Below are 10,934 nucleotides of genomic sequence, written 5' to 3' on the forward strand. Positions count from 1 at the left end.
TCCATGCTGACTTGGACCGATCCTGTCACTGCTTTCCAAATGTGCTGCTATTTCATCCTTAATAATTGATTCCAACATTTTCCCCACTACTGATGAAGGAGTGAGAGAGGGGGGAAGGGGAGAGAGAGGGGGAAGGAGCGAGGCTGTGACAAGGGAAGGGGAAGGAGGGAGAGTGGAATGAGTGAGAGATGGGGAAAGTGAGATAGCAGGAAAGGGAGGGAGGGGTAAAAAGATGTCAAATGGGTTGTGAGGGGGAAGGGTGACAGAGATTTGGAAGCGGAGAGAGTGTGTAAGAGAGATGAGAGCCAGTTGTTCCAGGGTCAGTCTCGGAGATGATTAATATTTATAATTAAAGCTGCTTTTAATTGACGGTGAATTTAACAACTGAGCTTATTTGCATAGGCCCCAGTGAAATTTAAACCCACGACCCCAGGTTTACTAGACCAGTGCTCTAACCCCTGAGCTATGGAGCAAACTGCCCTGGGAAAGACAGGGGAAGGAGCAGGAAAGAGAGGGGAAGGGAAAAGAGAGAGTGGCAGGAGTGAGAGAGAGGGGGAAGGGGAGAGAGAGAGAGGGGAAGGGGAGAGAGAGTGGAAGGAGTGAGAGAGAGAGAGGTGAAAGGGAGAGAGGGACAGGAAGGGGAGAGAGGGAGGGCAAGGAGTGAGAGAGGGGGGGTGAAGTTGAAAGAGAGGTTAAGAAGAGGATGGGGAAGGAGCGAGAGAGAGAGGGGAAGGGGAGAAAGTAGGGAAAGAGAGAGAGGGAGGAGGCAGGGGAAGGGAACAGAGAGGAAGAAGGGGAAAATATGAAAGGAAAGGGAAAAGAGAGAGGAGAAAGGAATGAGTGAGAGACATGGAAAGGAAAGGGAGAGAGAGATTTGGAAGAGGAGAGAGAGTGCAAGAGAGACGAGAACAGGAGAGGGGGTCCTGTTGTACCAGGATCAGTCTCGTAGTTGTTTATTATTTAGAAATAAAACCCTTGTTATTTAAATACTAAATTAATTATGCAAAGGCCCCACTGAGATTTGAACCCACGACCCCTGGTTTACAAAACCAGTACTTTAACCCCTGAGCTATGGAGCCACCTATTCAGTGAAAGAAAGGGGATGGAGCAGGAAAGGGAGGGGAAGGGAAAAGAGAGAGTGGAAGGAGTGAGAGAGGGGGAAGGGGAGAGAGGAATGGGAGAGAGAGGGGGGAGGGCAGAGAGAGGGAGGAGAAGGGGAGAGAGAGGTGAAGGAGAGGGGGGGAGAGAGGGGGAATGAGTGAGACAGGGGAGAGAGCGGAAGGGACTGAGAGAGAGGGGGAAGAGGGTGACAGGCAGGAAGAGAGAGTAGAAGGGGAGAGAGAAAGTTGGTGGGGCAATATAGAAACATAGAAACATAGAAAATAGGTGCAGGAGTAGGCCATTCGGCCCTTCGAGCCTGCACCGCCATTCAATGTGATCATGGCTGATCATTCACCTCAGTACCCCTTTCCTGCTTTCTCTCCATACCCCTTGATCCCTTTAGCCGTAAGAGCCATATCTAACTCCCTCTTGAATATATCCAATGAACTGGCATCAACAACTCTCTGTGGTAGAGAATTCCACAGGTTAACAACTCTCTGAGTGAAGAAGTTTCTCCTCATCTCAGTCCTAAATGGCCTACCCCTTATCCTAAGATTGTGTCCCCTGGTTCAGGACTTCCCCAACATCGGGAACATTCTTCCCGCATCGAACTTGTCCAGTCCAGTCAGAAACTTATATGTTTCTCTGAGATCCCCTCTCATCCTTCGAAATTCCAGTGAATAAAGGCCCAGTTGATCCAGTCTCTCCTCATATGACAGTCCAGCCATCCCGGGAATCAGTCTGGTGAACCTTCGCTGCACTCCCTCAATAGCAAGAACGTCCTTCCTCAGATTAGGAGACCAAAACTGTACACAATACTCCAGGTGCGGTCTCACCAGGGCCCTGTATAACTGGAGTAAGACATCCTTGCTCCTGTACTCAGACCCTCTTGCAATGAAGGCCAACGTACCATTTGCATTCCGAACTGCTTGCTGCACCTGCATGTCTGCTTTCAATGACTCTCCCCTCCAACATCTCCCTTTCCCGTTCTCTCCCCTTCCCCTCTCTCCCCTTCCCCTCTCTCTCTCACATCTTTCCCTCTCTCCTTCTCCTTCCCCTCTATTTCAAACTCCTTACCCTCTCTCTCTCCTCTTCCCCCTCTCTCGCTTCCCTTCTCCCTCTCTCTCTCCCCTGCCCCCTCTCTTTCCCCTCTCACTCACTCCTTCCCCTCTCCCTTTTCATTTTATCCCCTCCTCTCTCTCCCCTCCCTCTCCTTCTCCCTCACCTCCCCAGTCTCCACTCCCCTCCCTTTCCCTCCTTCCCTTGCTCTTACTCTCCCCTTTCCCATCAGACTCGCACCCTCCCCACATCTCCCATTCCCCCCCCATCTCCCCTTCTCCCTCTCTCCCCTTCCCCCGCTCTATCTTCCCCCCTCGAGAGACAGAGTTAGATGGTGAGAGACAGAAAGAAAGAGAGTGAGATTGAGAGAGAGAGAGAGAGACAGAGAGACAGAGAGATTGAGGCAGAGTGTGACTGAGTTGCCTTGGGATGTTTTACTACGTGAAAGACCCGATATATCGATGTTGAGAAGCGAATATTGAAGAGACGGAGGCAGGAGTCTGGGGGATGAGACACAATCTGAGCGTTTCACTGACCCCTCCTCATTCTTCAAACACACAGCACTAACTGGGGAATGACCCACAGCCCAGAGCAGGTGGTTCCATAGCTCAGGGGTTAGAGCACTGGTCCTAGTAAACCAGGGGTCGTGGGTTCAAATCTCACTGGGGCCTACTCAAAATTAGCTCAGTATTTAAATTCACCTAAATATTGAACACCTCTGAGACTGACTGTGATACAAAAGGCTTCTCTCTCTGTTCCCCATTTTACATCTTTTTACCTCTCTCTCCCCTTCCTATGATCTCGCTTTCCCAGTCTCTCACTCATTCCCCTCTCTTCACCTCTCTCCTCTTCCCCCTCTCTCTCCTCTTCCCCCTCAATCTCCCCTTCCCCAATCTTCCCCCCTCTCTCATTCCTTCCTCTCTCTCTCCTTCCCCTCTCTCCCCTTCCCTCTCTACTTTCATTCTCCCTCTCCTTCCCCTCTCTCTCCTTCCCCCTTTATCTTCTCTCTCTCTCCCCTCCCCCTCTCTCTACTACCTACTCTCTGTCCTCTCGCTCCTTCCCTCTCTGCCTTTTCACTCTCTCTTTCCTCCCCTCCCGTCCCTCTCTCCTCTCTCGCTCTGTTTTCCCTTTCTTTTCAGATTTTCCCTTCTCTCTCTCTCTCCCCTTCCTTTCTCTCGCCCCTGCCTCCTTCCTCGCTCTTTTGTCTTCACATCTCTCTCCCCTTCCCCTCTCTCTCTCTCTCACTCATTCCCTCTCTCTCCCCTTCCCTCTCTCCCTCCGTTCCACACTCTCTCTCCCCTTCCCCACTCTCTCTCACTCCTTCCCACTCTCTCTCACTCATTCCCTCTCTCTCCCCTTCCCTCTCTCCCTCCGTTCCACACTCTCTCTCCCCTTCCGCACTCTCTCACACTCCTTCCCACTCTCTCTCACTCATTCCCTCTCTCTCCCCTTCCCCTCTCTCTCTCTCTCTCACTCATTCCCTGTCTCTCCCCTTCCCTCTCTCACTCCTTCCCCCACTCTCTCTCCCCTTCCCCACTCTCTCTCACTCCTTCCCCCTCTCTCTCACTCATTCCACTCTCTCTTTTCCCTTCCTCTCTCTTTCCTGCTCCTTCCACTGTCTTGCCCAAAGCAGGTGGCTCCATAGCTCAGGGGTTAGAGCACTGATCTAGGAAACCAGGGGTCGTGAGTTCCAATCTCACTGGGGCCTATTTATAATTAGCTTAGTATTTAAATTCACCATCAATTAACAAAGGTTATAAATATTAAATATCTCTGCAACTCACCCTGGAATAACAAGCTTGTTTTCCCATCACGACATGTTCCACATCTTTTTCCCTGTCTCTCACTCATTCCCCTCTCCCCCCTTCCCCCAACCTCGCCTCACCCTCTCTCTCTCCGCTCTCCTCACTTTTCCTTTTCATTTCAGATTCTCTCCTCTCCTCCCTCTCTCTTTCCCAACTTTCTCCCATTCCCGTCTCTCCCCTTTCCTCACTCTCTCACTCCTTCCCCTTCCTCTCTCTTTCCCCTTCCCTTCTCTCTGTAAAGTCCTGTCCCCTCAGTACAGATTCACACGAGGCGTGTAGTGAAGTCAAGGTCACTCTGGACCTGCACCTTTATTTCACAGCTCTGGAATGCTGCACTTGCCTGAGACCTGTCCTTGTATACCTGTCCCTTGCAAGTGCACCCCTGGTGGTAAGTTATGCTGGTGGTTACAGGTCATATCTTATTATAGTCATGGAAAGCATGTTAGGATACAGTTATATATAATAATGTAAGATACATGAAAATTGGGAAGGGAGTTGAGAAAGGTGAAAGAGAGGTGAAGATGAGTGATGGGGAAGGAGTGAGAGAGAGGGGTGGGGGGAAGGGGAGAGATGGGAATGGGAGAAAGTTGGGAAAGAGAGAGAGGGAGGAGGCAGGGGAGAGAGAAAGGGGAAGGGTAGAGAGAGGGAGAAGGGGAGAATCTGAAATGAAAGGGAAAAGAGAGAGGAGGGAGGGGAGCAGAGAGGGAGGAGGGAGGGAGGGTGAGGCGAGGGAGGGGGAAGGGGGGAGAGGGGAATGAGTGAGAGACGTGGAAAGAGAGATCGCGGGAAAGGGAGAGAGGGGTAAAAAGATGCAGAACTGGGGAAGAAAGAGAGAGATTAGGAAATGGAGAGAGAGTGTAGCCTGTTGTTCCAGGGTCAGTCTCGGAGCTGTTTAATACTTATAATTAAATCCCTTGTTAATTGACGGTCAATTTAAATACTGAGCTAATTTTGAGTCATCCTGCAGCCTCATAGCATCCTCCTCACAGCTCACACCGCCACCCAGCTTAGTGTCATCTGCAAACTTGGAGATATTACACTCAATCCCTTCATCTAAATCGTAATGTATATTGTAAAGAGCTGGGGTCCCAGCACTGAGCCCTGCGGCACTCCACTAGTCACTGCCTGCCATTCTGAAAAGGACCCGTTTATCCCGACTCTCTGCTTCCTGTCTGCCAACCAGTTCTCTATCCACGTCAGTACATTACCCCCAATACCATGCGCTTTAATTTTGCACACCAATCTCTTGTGTGGGACCTTGTCAAAAGTCTTTTGAAAGTCCAAATACACCACATCCACTGGTTCTCCCTTGTCCACTCTACTAGTTACATCCTCAAAAAATTCCAGAAGATTCATCAAGCATGATTTCCCTTTCAAGCATGATTTCCCTTTCATAAATCCATGCTGACTTGGACCGATCCTGTCACTGCTTTCCGAATGCACTGCTATTTCATTCTTAATGGTTCATTCCAACATTTTCCCCACTACTGATGTCAGTCTAACCAAAAAAGAGGGATTGTGGAATGGGCGGAGGAATGAGGGGTGACAGCAAGAGAGTCAGGAAATGGAGCATGAGACTAATTTCGCACAGAGTGGTGTAGTGAGAGGATAGTGAATGAGAGACAGATATTTAACTAATTTTGAGTAGGCCCCAGTGAGATTTGAACCCACGATCCCTGGTTTACGAAACCAGTGCTCCAACCCCTGAGCAATGGAGCCATCTGCTCCAAGAAAGACAGGGGAAGGAGCAGGAAAGAGAGGGGAATGGAAAAGAGAGAGTGGAATGAGTGAGAGCGAGGGGGAAGGGGAGAGAGAGAGATGGGAAGGGGAGAGAGAGAGAGGTGGGAAGGGAAATAGGCGAATGAGTGAGAGAGAAAGGTGATGGGGAGAGAGAGGGGAAGGGGAGAGAAAGAGTGGGGAAGGGGAGAGACAGTCAGGAGAGAGAGGGAGGGGCAGGGGAGAGAGAAAGGAAGGGGAGAGAGAGGGAGAAGGGGAGAATCCGAAAAGAAAGGGTAAAGAGAGAGAGGAGGAAGAGGGGGGCGGGGAGGTAAGAGGGAGAGGGAAAGGGAGAGGGAGAAGGCAGAGTGGGAAGGGAAGAGAGGGGGTGAGAGTGGGTAGTGGAAAGAGGGGGAGGGGAGACAGAGAGAGGGGGGAGAGGATGGAGTGACAGAGAGGGGACTGAGTGTATTGTGTTCCTAACACAGATGAGACTGCACACAGGGAGGTTACAGTAACAGTGACCTCAGTCTTTAATAAGACTCTCCAGAGTGAGGAACAGGCCTTAGGGGCGACTTAGACACAGTGCTCCCAATGGTATCCCTTGGGACTTCAGGGGATGAGCTCCCTGGTGGTGGAACATGGGAGTGCATGCTTTACAGATACACAACAGAGTGAGAGATGAGGAAAGCGAGATCGTGGGAAAGGGAGAGAGGAGTAAAAAGATGTAGAACGGGTCGTGATGGGGAAAGGATCGAGAGATGAGAAGATGAGAGTGGAGCCTGTTGTTCCAGGGTTGGTCTCGGAGCTGTTTAATATTTATAATTAAAGCCCTTGTTAATTGACGGTGAATTTAAATACTAAACTAATTTTCAGTAGGCCCCAGTGAGATTTGAACTCACGACCCCAGGTTTACTGGACCAGTGCTCTAACCCCTGAGCTATGGAGCCACCTGTGCTGGGAAACACAGGGGAAGGAGCAGGAAAGAGAGGGGAAGGGAAAAGTGAGAGTGGAAGGAGGGAGAGAGAGGGGAAGGGGAGAGAGAGGGAGGAGAGAGAGAGAAGGGGAGAATGTAAACAGAAAGGGAAAAGAGAGCGGGAGAGGGGAGGGGAGGGAAGAGGGAGAGGGAAAGGGAGAGTGAAAAGGCAGAAGGGGAAGGGAAGAGAGGGTGGAGAGAGTGGGGAGTGGAGAGTGGGGACAGGAGAGAGAGGGAAGATAGAGGAGGAAGGAGAGAGAGGGGAAGGAATGGGGAGAGAGTGAAGGTAGAAAGGGAAGGGGAGCGAGGGGAAAGAGGTGAGAGAGAGAGGGGAAGGAGTTAGAGAGAGAGGAAGGGGAGAGAGGGGAGGGAAGTGGAGACAGGGAGAAAGAGAGAGTGTGAGGGGAGAGAGAGGGTGAGGGGAGAGAGAGGGGGAAGGAGTGAGAGAGAGGGGGAGGGGAGAGAGAGGGGGAAGAAACATTGAAACATAGAAATATAGAAAATAGGTGCAGGAGTAGGCCATTCGGCCCTTCGAGCCTGCACCACCATTCAATAAGATCATGGCTGATCATTCACCTCAGTACCCCTTTCCTGCTTTCTCTCCATACCCCTTGATTCCCTTAGCATATCTAACTCCCTCTTGAATATATCCAATGAACTGGCCTCAACAACTCTCTGCGGCAGTGAATTCCACAGGTTAACAACTCTCTGAGTGAAGAAGTTTCTCCTCATCTCAGTCCTAAATGGCCTACCCTTTATCCTAAGACTGTGTCCCCTGGTTCTGGACTTCCCCAACATCGGGAACATTCTTCCCACATCTCCCCTGTCCCGTCCCGTCAGTATTGCAGTGGTGTTACATGGAGGTTACATATATGACAGAGAGACAGGGAAAAAGAGAGAGGGGAACTGGAGAGAGAGAAGGGGGAGGGGAAAGAGATCAAGGATAAGGGGAATGAGATAGTGGAAGTGAGGGAGAGAGAGGGGAAAGAGTCGGAAAGAGAGGGGGAGGGGAGAGAGAGAGGGGAAAGGGGAGAAAGGGAGGGAGAAAGACGGGCAGGGGAGAGAGAGAGAGGGAAAGGGGAAAGAGAGGTTAAGGGGAGAGAGAGGGAAGGAGTGAGAGAGCGAGGGGGAGAATGGAAGGGAAGATAGAGATAGGGGAAGGGGAGAGAGAGGGAGAAGGGGAAAATCTGAAAGGAAAAGGAAAAGAGAGAGATAGAGGAGGGAAGGGAGAGTCGGGAGGAAAGAGAGGGGAGCGGAGAGGGAATGGGAGAGGGAGAGTGGGAAGGGGAGAGAGGGGGAAGGAAGTGGTTCGGGGAGACATTGAGGGGAGAGGGTGCGAGAGGGGAAGGGGAGAGAGGGTGAAGGAGGTGGTTAGGGGAGAGACTGAGGGGAGAGGGTGAGAGAGAGGAAGGAGAGAGAGGGGGAAGGAGTGAGGGTGAGGCGAGGGAGGGGCAAGGGGGGAGAGTTGAATAACTGAGAGACAGGGATAGTGGGAAAGTGAGAGAGGGCTAAAAAGATGTAGAACGGGTCGTGATGGGGAAGGGAAAGAGAGATTTGGAAGGGGAGAGAGAGTGTAAGAGAGATGAAAAGAGGAGAGGGGTAAGGGTGTGAGGGGAGCCTGTTGTTCCAGGGTCGGTCTCGGAGCTGTTTAATATTTATAATTAAAACCCTTATTAATTAAAAAGGAACCAATATTTGGAATAGACTCTAATGAGATTTGAACTCACGACCCCTGGTTTACTAGACCAGTGCTCTAACCCCTGAGCTATGGAGCCACCTTCTCTGGGAAAGACTGGAAAAGGGGCAGGAAAGAGAGGGGAAGGGAAAAGAGCAAGTGTGAGGAGTGAGAGAGAGGGGGAAGGGGAGAGAGAGAAGAATTGTGAGAGAGAGAGGGAAGGGAAGATAGGGAGGAAGAGAGAGGGGAAGAGGAGAGAGAGAGTTGGGAAGAGAAAGAGAGGGAGGGGAAAGGGAGAGAGAGAGAGGGGGAAGGGGAGAGAGGGAGAAAGAGAGGGAGGGAAAGGGAGAGAGAGGGGGGTGAAGGGGAGAGAGGGAGAAAGAGAAAGGGGAAGGGGAGAGAGGAGGGAGGTGGGAAGGGAAATTGGCGATTGAGTGAGAGAAAGGTGATGGGGCGAGAGAGGAAGGGGAGAGAGAAGGCGAAGGAGTGAGACAGAGGGGAAGGGGAGACAGCGGAAGGGTAGAGAAAGAGTGGGGAAGGGGAGAGACAGTCAGGAAAGAGAGGGAGGGGCAGGGGAGAGAGAAAGGAAGGGGAGAGAGAGGGAAGAGGGGAGAATCTGAAAAGAAAGGGTAAAGAGAGAGAGGAGGAAGAGAGGGGCGGGGAGGGAAGAGGGAGAGGGAGAGGGAGAGGGAAAAGGCAGAGGAGGAAGGGAAGAAAGCGGGGGTGAGAGTGGGTCGTGGAAAGAGAGGGAGGGGAGACAGAGAGAGGGGGAAGGGGATGGAGTGACAGAGAGGGGAATGAGTGTATTGTGTTCCGAACACAGATGAGACTGCACACAGGGAGGTTACAGTAACAGTGACCTCAGTCTTTATTAAGACTCTCCAGAGTGAGGAACAGGCCTTAGGGGCCAGCTTATATACAGTGCTCCCAAGGGATGCTGGGATCCTTTGGGACTTCAGGGGATGAGCTCCCTGGTGGTGGAACATGTGAGAGCATGCTTTACAGATACACAACAGAGTGAGAGATGAGGAAAGTGAGATAGTGGGAAAGGGATAGAGGAGTAAAAAGATGTAGAATAGGTCATGATGGGCAAGGGAGAGAGAGATTTCCAAGCGGAGAGAAAGTGAAAGAAAGACAGGGGGGGCAGTGTGTGGAGGGGAACCCCTTGTTCCAGGGTCGGTCTCGGAGATGTTTAATATTAATTATTAAAGCCCTGGTCAATTGAGGTTGAATTTAAATACTGAGCTAATCTTAAGTAGGCCCCAGTGAGATTTGAACTCACAACCCCTGCTTTACCAGACCAGTGCTCTAACCCCTGAGCAATGGAGCCACCGGTTACAGAAAAATTGGGGAAGAAGCAGGAAAGAGAGGGGAAGGGAAAAGAGTGAGTGGAAGGAGTGAGAGAGAGGGGGAAGGGCGGACGGGGGGAAGAGAGAGGGGATAAGGAGAGAGAGTGGTGGAGGGGAGGGAGGGGAGGAAAGAGAGGGGACGGGAGAGTGAAAAGGCAGAGTGGGTGAGAGAGTGGGTAGCGGTGAGAGGGGGGAGGGGATAGAGAGAGAGAAGGAAAACAGAAACGGAAGGGGAAGTGAAGAGAGAGGGAATGGGGAAAGAGAGAGAGGTCAGAAGCAGAAAGGGAGAACATCGTGGGTAGGGGTAATGATAACAAACGAGAGACATGTATTTGAATACTGAGCTAATTTTGAGTAGGTCCCAACAAGATTTGAACCCACAACCCCTGGTTTAGTAGACCAATGCACTAACCCCTGAGCTATGGAGCCACCTACACTGGGAAAGACAGGGGAAGGAGCAGGAAAGAGAGGGGAAGGGAAAAGAGAGAGTGGCAGGAGTGAGAGAGAGGGGAAGGGTTGTGGGGGGCGGAGGGGACAGAGCGGAGCGGAGAGAGAGAGAGGAAGAGAGGGAGGTGTGGGAAGAGAGGGAGATGATGGACAAAAAGAGAGAGTGTGGAAGGGGGGAGAGAGGGGAGGGGAGAGAGTGTAAGGGGAGAGATAGGGGAAGGAGCGAGAGAGACGGGGAAGGGGAGACAGGGAGGAAGAGGAGAGGGGAAAGGGAGAGAGAGGGAGCGGTGGGGAGGAAAAGGAGGTGACGGGAGAGGGAAGGGGCAGAGGGGTTGAGAGAGCGGAGGAGTGGATCGAGAGAGGGAAGATAGAGGAGGAAGGAGAGGGGAGAGAATTAAATTAGAGAGGGAAGGGGAGAGAGGGCAAGAGAGAGAGAGGCGGAAGGGGAGATGGAGAGTGGAAGGGGAGAGAGGGGGAAGGGGAGAGAGGGGGAAGGGGAGAGAGAGGGGAAGGGGAGAGAGTGGGAAGCAGAGAATCGGAAAAGAAAGAGGCAGCCTGGAGGGGCAGGAGAGTGTAGAGACAGAGGCGGAAAAGAGAATAATGAATTGGAGAGGAGAATTTAAATAATAAATTAATTATAAGAAGGCGCCAGTGAGACTTGAACTCACGACCACTGGTTTCCAAGACCAGTGCTCTAACCCCTGAGCTATGGAGTCACCTGCTCTAGAAAAGACAGGGGAAGGAGCAGGAAAGAGAGGGAGAAGGGAATAGAGAGAGTGGAAGGAGTGAGAGAGAGGGGGAAGGGG

General features: G+C 51.6%; 6 non-coding genes across 6 annotated transcripts; 1 reads left to right on the forward strand and 5 right to left on the reverse strand.

Annotated features, from left to right (window-relative positions):
• Window positions 1-1,006: 1,006 nt before the first annotated feature.
• Window positions 1,007-1,079, reverse strand: trnat-ugu (transfer RNA threonine (anticodon UGU)). Its single transcript has one exon. It is a non-coding gene; the product is annotated as a tRNA-Thr (tRNA).
• A 2,716-nt stretch (window positions 1,080-3,795) lies between these two features.
• On the forward strand, window positions 3,796-3,868 carry trnap-agg (transfer RNA proline (anticodon AGG)). Its single transcript has one exon. It is a non-coding gene; the product is annotated as a tRNA-Pro (tRNA).
• A 2,690-nt stretch (window positions 3,869-6,558) lies between these two features.
• Window positions 6,559-6,631, reverse strand: trnat-agu (transfer RNA threonine (anticodon AGU)). The gene has a single exon. It is a non-coding gene; the product is annotated as a tRNA-Thr (tRNA).
• Window positions 6,632-8,359: 1,728 nt separating this feature from the next.
• On the reverse strand, window positions 8,360-8,432 carry trnat-agu (transfer RNA threonine (anticodon AGU)). Its single transcript has one exon. It is a non-coding gene; the product is annotated as a tRNA-Thr (tRNA).
• A 1,157-nt stretch (window positions 8,433-9,589) lies between these two features.
• trnat-ggu (transfer RNA threonine (anticodon GGU)) lies at window positions 9,590-9,662 on the reverse strand. Its single transcript has one exon. It is a non-coding gene; the product is annotated as a tRNA-Thr (tRNA).
• Window positions 9,663-10,771: 1,109 nt separating this feature from the next.
• trnap-ugg (transfer RNA proline (anticodon UGG)) lies at window positions 10,772-10,847 on the reverse strand. The gene has a single exon. It is a non-coding gene; the product is annotated as a tRNA-Pro (tRNA).
• Between the last annotated feature and the right edge of the window lie 87 nt (window positions 10,848-10,934).

This window comes from Pristiophorus japonicus, unplaced genomic scaffold, assembly GCF_044704955.1.
Source record: "Pristiophorus japonicus isolate sPriJap1 unplaced genomic scaffold, sPriJap1.hap1 HAP1_SCAFFOLD_592, whole genome shotgun sequence".
Classification (NCBI taxonomy): Eukaryota; Metazoa; Chordata; class Chondrichthyes; family Pristiophoridae; genus Pristiophorus; species Pristiophorus japonicus.